This window comes from Stegastes partitus, unplaced genomic scaffold (assembly GCF_000690725.1).
Source record: "Stegastes partitus isolate 25-593 unplaced genomic scaffold, Stegastes_partitus-1.0.2 Scaffold221, whole genome shotgun sequence".
NCBI classification, from domain to species: Eukaryota; Metazoa; Chordata; class Actinopteri; family Pomacentridae; genus Stegastes; species Stegastes partitus.
This window is the reverse complement of record NW_007577952.1, coordinates 360,111-374,017: the sequence shown is the minus strand read 5'-3', so window position 1 is coordinate 374,017 and position 13,907 is coordinate 360,111.

Below are 13,907 nucleotides of genomic sequence, written 5' to 3'. Positions count from 1 at the left end.
TTTTACATGCACTGGTCAATTTTGAGAATGTTTGCCTTCGTAACATGTCTTCTTTCAGACTAGTGGACCAAAAATGTTCAAAATACACATGTAATTGTTTATTTTGATGGACCTTATCTATTTGCATCTGTACGTTTCAATTACAAAACATATAATTAAAGGTTGTTTGCTTAAAAGTATTATTTTTTTCTTATAAACCGAGACAGAAATCTTCACCCCAGTAGCACTTACATACACCAAGCGTTCCAGTTTTATTCCTACCTATGTTCTGACAGTTTTTACAGAGGGGTTTGTCCATATATCATTCACAGCATGATTTATAGAACATTTTATTCCTAAAAACATGGCGAAGATGGATTTTTTTGTGGCTGCTGACAGTGTTTTCTGATTTATGGCGTGATAAAAAGAGATATCAAAAATTCCCATTGTAAAAATGGTTTACTGTAACATGTCAACAAAATGAAACAAGATCTCTGAACCTGGCGTTATCCAGCGTTCACATTTCTGTTCAGTAAATGTATGCAAATTAGCCCATATTTAATTAGATCATGCTCGATTTGCATAACATTTCAGAAAACACATACAAAAAAAAAAAATCCCAATTGTCTTATTGCAAGTAATCATCTGTGAAAGTTTTAATTGTGATATCTATTAGTTAACATTTCTTTCGCCCTGTTTCATCTGTAGTGCTTTAACTGTACCCAGCAAACTGCTTGAACTGCACAACAAGACTCTTATCAGAACACTTGCACCAGCTACAGGAATGCTGTGAGCCCTGCGCGCGAGCATTCTTCAGATACAAAAAGAACAAGTTGCAGTTTGAAGCTGAATCCCAGGAAGCAGGTTCAATAACGTGCATGCTTTATTTAAGTCCTGGAGGGCTTTCTCATAATATGGATGTTGCTCAATATTTTATTGCAATTGTAGCTCTCTGCACAACAGATGAGCACCTCTATTTCCTCATCTAGGCCACAGAGCTTTACTCTGCCTTAGACCAGAACAAAAATCAATAATTGCCTCAGACAGGTCACTAAAACACACACACACAACTGTTTGGCAAGGTGTTGTGGGGGTAGAAATACCACAGATGTTCACAATAAAAGCTTGTGCTGGTCAGAGTACAAGCATGTCCCAAAGATATGCGGTTGAAAGAATATAGCCGAGTGATTAAACATAAATATAAGTTGATGCAATAAAGTAAAGCACTCCTCTCATTGCATCGGTTAATGCTTTATAGTGCAGTAGTTGTGCTTGCCAGCTTTGTTTACTGTGTTTCCTGCTGCAAAAAAGGCCTCATATGGCAAAACAAGAGAAAGAGTCTTGTTAGTGAACTTAAACAATTGAAAGCTTATATGATAACCGCGAAGCAAAGTCACCTTTAGTCCAACCTGCACTCTGGAAATAGTAATACACAGCTAATAGGCACAGCTCAGTCATAATACATATATTGAAATGCAAGAGGCTGCGAGGAGAGGTAAAAGGTAAGGTAAGACAGTAACAAGACAGGAGATGTGCTAAGTAGAGGCAGCAAACCATCCTTGGACACTTAACCTCTAAAATGTGTCTGAACTTTATTCTTCAAAGGAGGGTTTGAAACAATCAGAGCTCTGATGAGGACATTGTTTGGGTTTCAGCGCACCGTCTCTGCTATGTGACTGGCAGGCTGATGTGTTGTGGTGATTTGTGGACATGCTTTCAATCCTGATGGGATTCCTTTGGGTTGGTTTGCTGAATTTCTTCATTTCCAATATTTTGTCCAGTAAAAAAACTGTACATTTGTGTTTTTATACCTTTAAGTCAGTCATGCAAACATTTTGCTCGCATACCTGTGCTATATTTCTCCTTGGCACGCTTCTCAAAAAAATCTGCCCGAGCTTGTCTTTTCTGTCATGCTGAAATGCAAATGCATTGCTAAACACCCATTAGTGTTACTTTTAAATTATAAACACTTGCATGGTGTTGATTTTCTGCAGTGAGGAGTTTAAATGTAGCAGTCAAAGTATTCAACCCCATTTACTCGCTCAGGCTGAATTGTTTCGCAGGAAAAAAAAAAACAACATTTCAAAACATTCATTATTCATCCGTCATCTTCAGATTCAAGATTGCTTTGATTTTATCTGTCTCACAAGGAAGGCTTAGACCCATACTGGCTCACCTTAACAGGCTTTTAGAGGTTCATACGGGTGAGTCAACCATCACTGATAAATCAAATATTCTACTCTTGACACACAGCAGGCTGCATAAACCCTGTATAGGACGGTGAATATCAAATCAGAGTTGTCAACAGATTATGTGTTTGAAATGCTTTCAGTGGTCAGCAGGTCATGTGGTAGCGGTCTGTTGGAACACCGGCACGCACGAGCAGCGGTATTCAATTTCACATAGCTTGAAGAACCATAGAGAAAATATACAGGCAACGTGATGGAGTTAAACATTTATGTTTTCCAGCACTAGACGTATATACCTGCACTTACACTGTGAACTCTTTCCAATTTATTTCTAGGTTTTCCATTTCTTTACTTCTGTTTTTTTTTTTTCTACTACTTGTGCTTGTTTACATCCTTCCTTTAAACTCACGTCTCATTTATTTATTTTTTTTTATCTCGTGTTGTGCTTTTAAATAAGGCATGCTGATTTGCTTTTGGCTATGAAACGCACCGAACGCTTCCTGTATATATGTGTAACTTTGAGTTTCAGATAAATTGCAAGAATAAAGGCTCTCTTTGCACATGGTATTACACTGATATTGATATTTTATCATCTCAGATTTCCCACTTTGCTTCCCTTTCCTGTGTAATTTTCCAGAAAAATCATAACAAAAATTCAATTAATGCTCTTCCTGTGAATCCCACTGTTCCCTCCTCCCTGCCATTAATGATAGGGGAGTGATATCAATGATGGTGATGGGGGGAGAGATTCGGGGTTGGCTGTAGCACTTAATGTTTCTGCATTTGCAACTCTGGGGCTATTATAAAGAGCAGACATCGCAATTACAGTTTAGATGATGCTCTGCCAGAACTTAATTCACTTACATCACCTTCTGTGTGCTGGGATGATGGTAGCTAGAGATGCAGGTTCACTGACAGTTTCCAGGAAAATAACTATGATTCAATTGGAAGGCAAACTAAATTTAAAGCTGGAACTCAACAAATAAAAAAAAACAAAAGTTCTCCTGAATCACATAAATCGTCAGTTAGACAGACTGAATGGGAGGAAAGGGCTTCTGTTACTGTAGGAATGACATGAGGGTGTGTTGTGTTACATGATAGGCTAAAAACAAAGATGGCAACTGAATGAGTAAGCAGCTCCACATCATGAGAACACGCAAAGATTCAAATCTGTGCACAATGGGGCAGAAGAGACACTTTCTTTTTAGTGGCAAGATGAGTGATTGGAGGGATTTTTACGCACCAAAAAAAAACAAAAAACAACCAGCATGAGGGGGTCCATGCAACTGGTGAATGTTGCTCAAGGACACTTTGGAAGAGATGGGGTTGATGATGGGTGCTTGAACATATGATCCCACTCTTGTGTTGAGATTGTGATATGATACTAAAGGGAGGGGGAGAAAATGAAATAATACTAATAATGGCAATGCACCTGCTCCACTACCACAGGTTTGCGGATTGTGTGGTTTTAAACGCCGTTTAATCCTCCATGGCAACGCTGCTGTGAGTTTGATGGGGAGCAGGATTGGTCAACAGCAGCTGACCGCGCCCTCAACCCATATAAGCTACCTACCAAACTATTAGGCTACCATCAAGTGTCGGGGGAATGACGGCTGTGCTGCTGCTGCTGCTGCTGCTGCTGATGCTGCTGATGCTGCTGCTGCTGCTGCTGATGCTGATGCTGCCCTCGGTGCGGCGGAGGAGAGAAAGCATCTTTGTCTGTGCAGCGAAGCTCCGGGCTTCCCTGCCCGCCTGCCTCCATCGACACATCTAAAGATAAGATCCCCGCTGAAGACAGAGGTCGAATATTCATCTGCCGCATTTCATCTCTGCTCAAATTTAGGATTTCTTCTTCTTCTTCTTCTTCCTCCCCTCTTCCTCTCTCTTCTTCACCCCCTCTTCTTCTTCTTCTCCTCTCTCTCGCTCCTCTCTTTTGTGCTTGCCGTTCGCCTGGCTGGAATAATCAAACCCTCCCTTGTATCCATGTGTCGGATCGCTGGATGATGCACAGGTAAATGACACCCGCACACCTCCTACACACAAACGACCTTATGGATAATTAGCTTTTAAAGCTTGCTGCGGTAGAAAAAAAGGGAAAGAAAAAAAAAAAGCAGTAAGATAAGCCGATTCATCTGTGTGTGTGCTTCTTTTACAATGTCAGTGGTCCGGAATTTGTTTGTCTTTTTCAATTCGGGGGGCTCTCCAATTACACTTTCTCCTGAGGTGGCTTTTTTTCACTTAATGCAGCCAGAGGTGATCGGAACCTTTTGTTGTTTTTTTTTCTCTTTTTAATTCATCGGTGTTTACAGTCAGTTGAGGTGGGTGGAGGAAGAGGTTCCCAAATTCAACACGGTTTTGCGGATGAGGTCGCTTAATTGCGTGCCGTAAGACATGCCCTGTGGTCGGGCTACAGCACATACAGTGGGGGGGCTTCTTCTTCTTTTTTCTCCCTCTCTCTTCCCTTAGAATTAAAAGCTGCGGCTGGAAATACAAGAGAGGGGAGAAAAAAAAAGAAAAAAGAAAAAGCAGCCACCACAGTCTATTGTTTGATTTCGCCCGATGACACACGCCGGGTCGGCTTGGAGAGAGAGAGGAAGGAGGGGAGGTGGAAGGAGGAGGAGGAGGAGGAGGAGAAGGGGGGTATTAATTTTATATTAAAGTGAAGTTAAGGTGGTCTTGGAGTCATGCAGCGTGCAGGGCCCTTGTCTCCGAGATGCTTGAGTTAGCCCTATTTATTATTGAGAGGGATTTCGTGTTCCTGTGCCAGAGGACTGGCCAGTTTCAAGATAGGGGAGGAAAAGGAGCAGCTGCCACATCGTTTGCAACCAAAGCTCTGCAAAAAAATCAGCCTCAAAATCAGGTAAAGTTGCAAGCTGTTATCCCCCCTCCCCCCTCCATTTATTGTTATTTACCTGTGTGGTAGAGGTGTTTGTTAAACTGCAGCCCAGTATCTGTGGGAAGCTGCTGCCTCCACACAGCAGATATTACATTACAGCACCAATTAAGGAGGGCTGACCACTGAGGAGGTGCTGTAGTTAAAATTACAGCTTGTGCTCACAGATTTTTTATATATATATAAAGGCACAAATGTCAGTAAATCCTCCACGCCAATTTCCCACACCGCACATTAGGGATGGATGACTGTGAATGAACAGGCTGCTTTCTTTAATCATCATCTATTGTTCATTGGATTGCATAAATTGATGTAGTGTGGAATTTTAATCTTGTAACAATCAATCGTGGGTTTGTTCTGTTTTTTGTTTGTTGTTTTTTTTTAAGCGTCTTCAGTGCTTTCAGTTAAAATTGCAAAAAAAAGAAAAAAAAGTGTTGTTCTCGCAGCTTGATATCCCCCTGATAATTTGATTAAATTATTCTAAAAAAAAAAAAGAAGAAGAAGGGGAGGGGTCCAGGATTGTGAGCTACACTGCTGCACATCTTGCAGGAGTGCTGCTGCCCTTCCTGCACCTCCTGCAAAACCCTATTTGCTTTGCAAATTCTGTTCCGACTGTAATCCGACACATTTTGTCACTGAGTTCTCTGAGGAAAAAAAAAAACAAAAAAAACAACTGAAATCTAGGTGTTGGCGCTGAGCAGGTGAGGTGAGCGGTGCTAGCTCAGGTTTCCTGATCATTTGAATTAAGGTGACCACCTCTGTTTGCAGGCTGTTGCATGCGATGTTGTCAGCGCCTGGCTTGTGTTACTCTCAAGTGTTGCATCTCAGATTGCTCGTATTCTCGTCAACACTTTTAAATCCCTTCTGCTCCCTGGGCTGACAGACTCATTTAAGTGCTATCGTTCCTTAGTAAGCCACTTGGTTTCCAAAATGAAAGCCATGTTGACAACCAGGAAGTCCTGACTTGCAAAGCTCCAAGCATGAACAAAGAACTGCTGCAATACCGAGCATGACTTTTTGTGCATATTTTGTTATTATGAAGATATTTTAAGGCAGATATTCAACAGCGGGGCGTGTCACAGTCTTGACTTAGAGTTATCTCTTTGTTGTACTGCATTTCCCATGGATGTGTCTCTTTTATATTTGTAGCTCACGGTGCAATTTGACACTTTATTTTTTTTTAAATTACATATCAGCTCCATTTTGACACAGGATATATAATTGCCAAGATTTTGCTCATCATTCAGTATTTTTGGTGCCTTCGGTGCCATCTTTACGACACTCGTGTTGCTATGATCTGACTCACAAGACATCTGTTTCCATTGCTGCTTCCCGTGAGATTTAAGGGTTTGGGCAGAGTTTGCATTAAAAAAAAAGAAAAGAAAATGGTGTCACTGCTGCTCCAGCGACAGCAAACATAATACTACTAGGAATGATTCTGAAAAAAACATTAGAGATTATTTTGTAATAGTCTCCTAATAGCTGCATGACACATCACATGACTTCACATTCAGCTTAATGTGTGAATTTATTTTAGCCGTTTTCTCTTAAAGCTGTGATTGTGTGACTTTCATATTAGCGTTGCAGCTGCTGAGTATGAAAAGGAAATTTAAAATTAAGATGTCACACACAAAGCATCGGCGAATATGCAAAAAAAAAAAAAGAGATGGATGACTGGATGACATAAAGGAGGAGACTGCTTGAAATAACAACAGGGCAGAGTTGACATACTGTGTGTGTGTGTGTGTGTGTGTGTGTGTCACAGCTCAATAGCTTCATCGTGCATACTGGGGAAGTGGAAGGTTACAGATATTGTGTGGCATTGCGAATCGTGTCGCTTCCTCTCTATCATACCCCATCAAGGTCATATCCACAGACTGAAAGTGGTGGCCCTGGCCTTTTCCACTCCTGGCTCTGGCAGAGGAACGGGGCCCGCGGACCACTGCTGCTTCTAATCAGGGCTGACGCGTGACTCAGTTGCATGCCAGCTGCACAGCCAAACAGGGATTATGTCCCTGGATGGTGAAGACAAAAAAAAAAAAGGTCACCGTTGAGATCTTTGTTTCGCTACACCTTTGGCGACTTTTGCATTGTTTACTTATTTGCAACATTGTTTGTATTGAACTTCTGGGACGAAATACTTAAATGGCCGAAATCCTGCACACGTTACAAGTCACGTAGCCAGGAGCCGTATAGTCAGAGTTGTGACACCAGCAGCACACTGTTAGTTAAGTTACAATCTGGGTCATTGTGCCACTAGCTTTGAAGAGTAGCTCCAAGGCTGTAAAACGGTATTAAAGTCCGGATGTGGACACTGAAACATCCGAAAGAAAATAAATATTCTTCATATACGGTGGCAACTGATTTGAAAGGCTTGATTGGTCTTGTTATATTTATAATAGACAGTGAAATTGCTGGTTATTTTCACCACAGGTGGTACAGTAGGTGGAATGGAATGGAAGGTGGTCTGTAATTTTCCGTAAGCAGAATGCTACTCAGGATTCAGCAAAGGTGGGTACATTGGAGCCTGTCATACCAGGAGATGCTGTGACAAAAATGCTTTTTGAAAAGCTCAGCTGTAATTCATTAAATATGTGCATGGCAAAAATGTACCTGATCAAATTTCAGGGAGAGACGTGGCAGCCATTACGAAGAAGGAAGGACATTGGTTGTGTGCTTCTCTCTGTTAGTTTTCATTGATGAAATACTGTGAGATTGAAATGAGTTTTTTTTTTTTTTCTTAGCTATGCATTATTAAGGAAACGATAAAACTTAAGATGTCTTTTATGCTATTTCAGGAGAAAGATAGGTCAGGAAGTGGAGTGAATTGAGGAATGAGGAAAACTTAAACTTATAATATTATCAGTGATGAAGTAGAGATGTGGCGCAGGAGATAGCAGGTCTTTCTTTCAGGCACATTGGTACATTTTCTGCAGTTTAACTCATTGTGTTGCTTTATAAAAGTATTTCCTCCCACTGTGCAGAGCAGACAGTTTTTTGTAATAGACGGGCTCCTAAGGTTGACACCATGGTCTCCAGTTGTCCTCTGGTCTTGGTTAAGAGGCTTTTGAAGGCCAGTAATAACAAAAAAGAACAGAAATTGGTTAATGTAAGTGTTCATAATCACACAGTTTAACTGTGCACAGTTCTGTTATAATTCCACCAAAATAGCATAAAGAATAATGAGTTCTTAGAGTGCAGATAAAAGCCCCTGAAGGTGATATTTATAATAAGCATTCAGTGTTAAACTTAAGATGTGTGACCTAGCAGTAAAGGAAGTAGGTTTATCTTTCCACCTCATTCAGGTGTTTTCTGCACATTCAGAAGTGTTGCATTACATTGCAAATGTAAGTATTTCAGCTCATCCATCGTTGCTGCTGTGTGACAGCATGAGAAAAGGCAGCTGAAACTGCACCGTTAACCAAAATGTGCCCAGGCAGCATAATCAGTGCCCTTAGAGATATAAAACACAATATCACATTGTCAGGATATACATTATGCAGTTACAGTGCTCAAAAGATGGCAACGCAACAAGGCCCAAATCTGCTACACTGTACTGATAAGGGAAATCTAGAGGTGGTAAAGAATAAAAACTACTCGGCATGCTCTAGTTACTGTATCATTGTGAATCTGCTTTTTTATGTCTGGAGATATTGCCCGGCGTTTTAGTCGTCACACAGTAATATGATGTTGCAGGAATTGCAGGATATTTACAGTTTACGGTGCTAAATTGAAGAGCTTCATTGACTGCAAGGAAGCAGACGATCTGACAATATCACCACATTTCTGTGTATTGAGACAACAATGTGACTTTGGGTTGGCTTTGGCAAGCCTCATATTTAGTCTCAACAACAGACCGGATCGACTGCATTATTCATGATAGCGCTACAGTTAGCTTCTTTTACAGTACATCAGTGCCATCTTTAAAGAAGTGTGTGCATAAGCCAGTTGCTTCTACAAAAAGACAGATGACACGAGGAAGGTCAAACATTCACCTTGGCTGACTGTCAGTCTGATAATATGTTTTATCTGCATCATCTCAACAGTCAATAAATTTGAAATTTCAAAAAAAAAAAAACCCGGACTAGTTTGGCCAGTTGAAATGTTTTGATTGAACTTGCATCAGATCTGTTGCCAGGGACTTCCGACAGGGCTTCTGAGGTCTTACGCTATCTTAGTTGCAGATCGCTCAATGAATCTTTCTCTTTCATACCCGACATTACTCTCACCGGCACAGGCATTCATCTTTTCGAGGTAATATCCACAGGACTCCCGCATGGAAGGCATGAGAGAGTTCACGATGAAAGGTAGCTTATGTTTGGGGGAAAATAAGAGTGGAAAACCTGGTCGGCCATTGTAAATTGCATTGTAAGACTTGAGGTTAGAGGAGCAGTGTCCGGCAAGCTTTCGTTTCCTCCTTCCTTATCATGTCACATTAAGTCGGATGGCAGATTTATGTGGATGCAATTGATCAGTGAGTGGCAAGCTGGGCGCGAATCAAAAGATTTTTAGCAGCTGCCTGACTGTCCATCCATCAAACTGATCTCTGCTGTGCCTGAACTGGGCCTGTCACACTTAGATGGCCAACGGACTGCAGCATGGGGGATGGTGTGGTAAACACTGGGACTGTCGTTTATTTCAATTCAATCTGTGTCTTCAGCCGCCTCTCATGGGGAACGGATTCATGCTAATTTGTTATAGTATGCATCGGAAATCTCATCTAATGCTGCATTGCAAAATCAATCTTATCCTTGCCCGAGGCTGCTTCATCTATAAAGGCGTTTGTCTCATGTGTCCTACCTGTGTGAGGAGGCTCCATGCCGTATCAATGTCAGAATTCATTGGGTCTTAGTGGAGCTTTCAGATCCTGGCCAAGAAGCTGTTACCCAAGATTAACCCAAGCTGTTCAGTTGCATAGCTGCTGAAGAGGACAGGTGTGTCTATACGTGTGTGTCTGCGTGTGTGTGTGCATGTGTGTGAACGGAAAAGGATCAGCGAGTAGGATCCTTGCTTGCTCCCACTCTCAGTTTTGTCTGGTGGCATCCTCCTCAGGATGAGATGTGACAGCACTGGATGATCTAATCATGGATGTCACAGCATAGCTGCTTATTAACTGAGATTTCAAGGGCAAACATTTCCATCATTAGCAGTGTACTGTATAAATGGGCGAGCTCCAAAAGCAAGTGCAGTGCTGAATGATGGCTCCTGGTAATGTCACTGAAGCACAGGAGGGACTGGGTGTCTCATTAAATTTTTTTGTGCATATATTTCGGAAGCGTCTTTATGGGGAGCTACATTATGGAACGCGCGTTGGAACGTAGCGTTCTGCTGGAGGACGACGTCTCAACTGTAGCTTACGTCTTCCTTGAGAGTTGAGAGTGAAGGTCTGTCATTTATAATAAAACTCACATGGGCTGCTTTTATGATGGCTGTGTTTCAGAGTGTGTGCACATCCCGAGTCCTGAAGACGCAGTCTGAAAGATGTGCAAATGTATGAAGTTCCGCAGTAACAGACGGACTTCATTGATGTGTGATATCTCTACTATAAATGTCAGGGTTTTTTCTCCTCATTGCTTTTGGTTCAGTGCATGTTTTGACAGAATGAATTTACAAAAAAGAAGTGTATTTAGTAGCTTGGGTTGATCTTTTAGAAGCTTCAGGTATCTCCCGATGATGCTCTTAGTTTCAGCATACTGGTTATAACTGACTTCATTCATTTTTTGCGTGTTTTTTATGCTTTTTTGTTTTTTTGCTTAACTATGCATGTTAGCAAAGAGGGGGCGATGTTTGTGACAACATTAATCAACAAGGGAATCCTTCATTCACACACATTTGCTATGTTGTCCCACATCCGTTCTTTATTTTTTTTTCTGTCAGTCCAACACTTTTGCCCACACATTTATAATAAATTGGAGCCACAAAAGTTAGCGAGTGGATTACGTTGCATTAAACCAATATATCTGCCTTTTTTTTTTTTACCCTGTGATTGCTTCAACAGAAGATATTATCCAGAGTAGTAAAATGGGGTGCCGCAGTTTGGCATCAAAGCTTTCAGATTCATAGATTCTAAACTCAAACTTCCTGAATTGTATTTCACGCCTCACAGGAACCAAAAGCAGCACGCCCTCCCCAACGCAGCCCATTACACTGTTTTAACGCGGGGCTGATTTTGGTCAATACACTCGCTCAGACAGGATGCATTTCCCTAAAACGTCAGGACAGTGAGCGATTAGACTGTCTCATCAGAATATCAGATGCATTTATGAGGCTAAACTAAAAGATTTTGCCACTCGTTCCTACTTTAGCTCACCTGTGTGAGATTGACAGCGTCTGACTAAATGGCGCTCCACGCCATCCTCTGCTCGTCCACACGCATCACTCATGTTATTATGTGCTGAAACAGAGTGGAGTGGGTGGCAAGCGGAGAATTTCAGTCTTTACAAAAAAAAAAAAAAAACACATAGCTGAAACAAATCGTTCTGTTCAGTGACAATCGTGTTCTGTATGTAATGGGTTTTTCTTAAACATTGAAATGTGAGTGAAAGAATTTATTGTTGACAGCAGACGCACCGGAACAAAAATCTGTCTAATGATGTTTGTTTCTGAGCTGAGCCTCTGGTAGCCACAGCCGAACTTCCACCTCGGCGTATGATTAGGGTGGTGCTATGACCCTGCTGTGCTGGACACAGACAGTGATGGAGGCTCATCTGCAGGATGAATAAACTAAATGATGCCTGCTGTCTTGTCATTTAAATCACCTTTTCTTTATTTTTGCTGAGGGAGCCCGACATCTCTGAGGAAAGCATTTCAGATACCGTTAGAGCCATGTAGCAAACAGATGTGCATGCATTTCACCCGTACTACGCCTACAGTGCATTTACAGTTACTTAATGAGGGTACTCTGCGCCATGTTTATGCTTGTAGCTAGTGTTATGTCGTTAGTTACCTAATTACCTGGCTTGCTGGTTTGTGAACATGTCAGCTGTTACATTGCCCGCACCTCTGAGAGAACGCAAACTTCTGTTCTGTTGACATGCACTCAGTACGTATGGCCCACATAGTGCTCCAGCAAGCACGGCGATACCTTAAATTGGCTGTTTTGTCTGGCCTGAGTGTGTTTCGAGCCATGGGATTGTATCTGCACATATTTATCATGCTAAAATCTACAGGTGCAGCAAAATCACTGTTTTTCTCTTTGTGTCTGTATCTCTAAGAGCTCTCCCGGCAAGATAAATTGGCAGTTTGCAAAGAAAAATAAGGGTGCATCAGCAGCACAGCCATGACCACAAATGTCACTAAAGTGGTTTATATGATTGCTACTGTTGCATATTTACAATTAAAATCAATATTTTCCGAAAGGCTACTTTCATGTCTGATAAAAAAAAAGTAAACCTTTTTTTTGTGCGCGGCGTACAGTGTGAAGAGAATGCGGCTTCAAATCTCTCGTTTTTTTTTCTCTCATCTCATTTTTAGCACTGCAGATATTGGAGGGGTTATACGTCTCTTTAAATTATGCAACATATAAATCATCAGGATAACAGCTGATGCAGAGATATGAGTTAACGGTCAAGAACAGGATCAAGTGGATGATGAAGATGAGGGTGCTGATGGCTGTGTTGATGATGAAGACTATATGCCTGATGGCAAGGGTGCTGATGGTGCTGATGCAGATGTTGATGAGGGTGGTGATTATATCTCTTAAGCTTGCAGCTGAAGTGAAAAAAAAAAAAAAGAAAGCATACCATAAATACAAGCAATGCAAAACATGCAGAGAAACAAGTGAAATGTTTATAGCTGGGTACAGTTGGAAATGTTTCACAACAGGTGCCAATATGATACCTCAGTTTCGTACCAAAATAACTTATTTGAGGAATATAAACATGTTTTTCTTTAGAGGCGTTTTATTTCACAGAATGGGCCAAAGTCCCAATGCAGCAGCATTAAAGGAAATGCTCAGTGCTTTGGAAAATGCTTTGCTTATTTGCTGACTTGCTGAGAGTTTAGATGAGAAGATTGATAGCACTCTCATGTCTGCGCTGTAAATATGAAACTACTGCCAGCATCACACCTCAAAGACGGGAAACAGGGGGGGAAACAGTTAGCAAAATCTGCCTAAAAGCACCTCTAAAGCTCACAAAATGGCATGTGGTATTTAATCCCTGCAAAAACCAAAGTGTAAAAAATCACCATTTTACAGAGGCTTATGTAACAGACTTTTTTTTTTTTTTTTGGTCCGGACCAGTTGCCTTTCAACCAGTGGGGACTCCAGGAGGCTACCGCTCGCCAAGAAAAAGTCTCTTTCCCCTCTGCCCAGTCCTTGTGCGAAGCAAGGTTAGCCAGTTGTTAAATATATTTCTACCTCCTCCTAGATATGATGAATTGTGCCAATCGTCTCATCTAAATCTCAAGAAAGCAACACAACACCATGAGCTTTTTTTTCCCCCCCTCCCCTCCCGTGGTGTCTGACTTTTCTTTTTAAAGGTTATGTCAACACAACTAGTCGTGCAACAGCTTTTACTTTTTACAAAAATACCCCCCACAATTAGCAGTAGATTAGCTTTTTGATACACACTTTCCATCCACACTCAGTATTGAAGTTCAGTATCAAAACCATGTTGTTCATTTGTGGAAAAATTATTATTCATCTTTTGTTGAACAGATGTAGAAGCAGCCAGCGACGAGGGGAAATCCCACCAGGATAGCATCAGATCTTTTTTTTTTCTTCTCTCTATTCAACAATGACAATGGCCAGCTGCAAAAAAAAACCGACACCACTTAAGAGTAACACACAAAATAAGCAATCCCTCATTTCTGACGGAGCTGCTCGGTTCTCTTTCTCTCTCTCT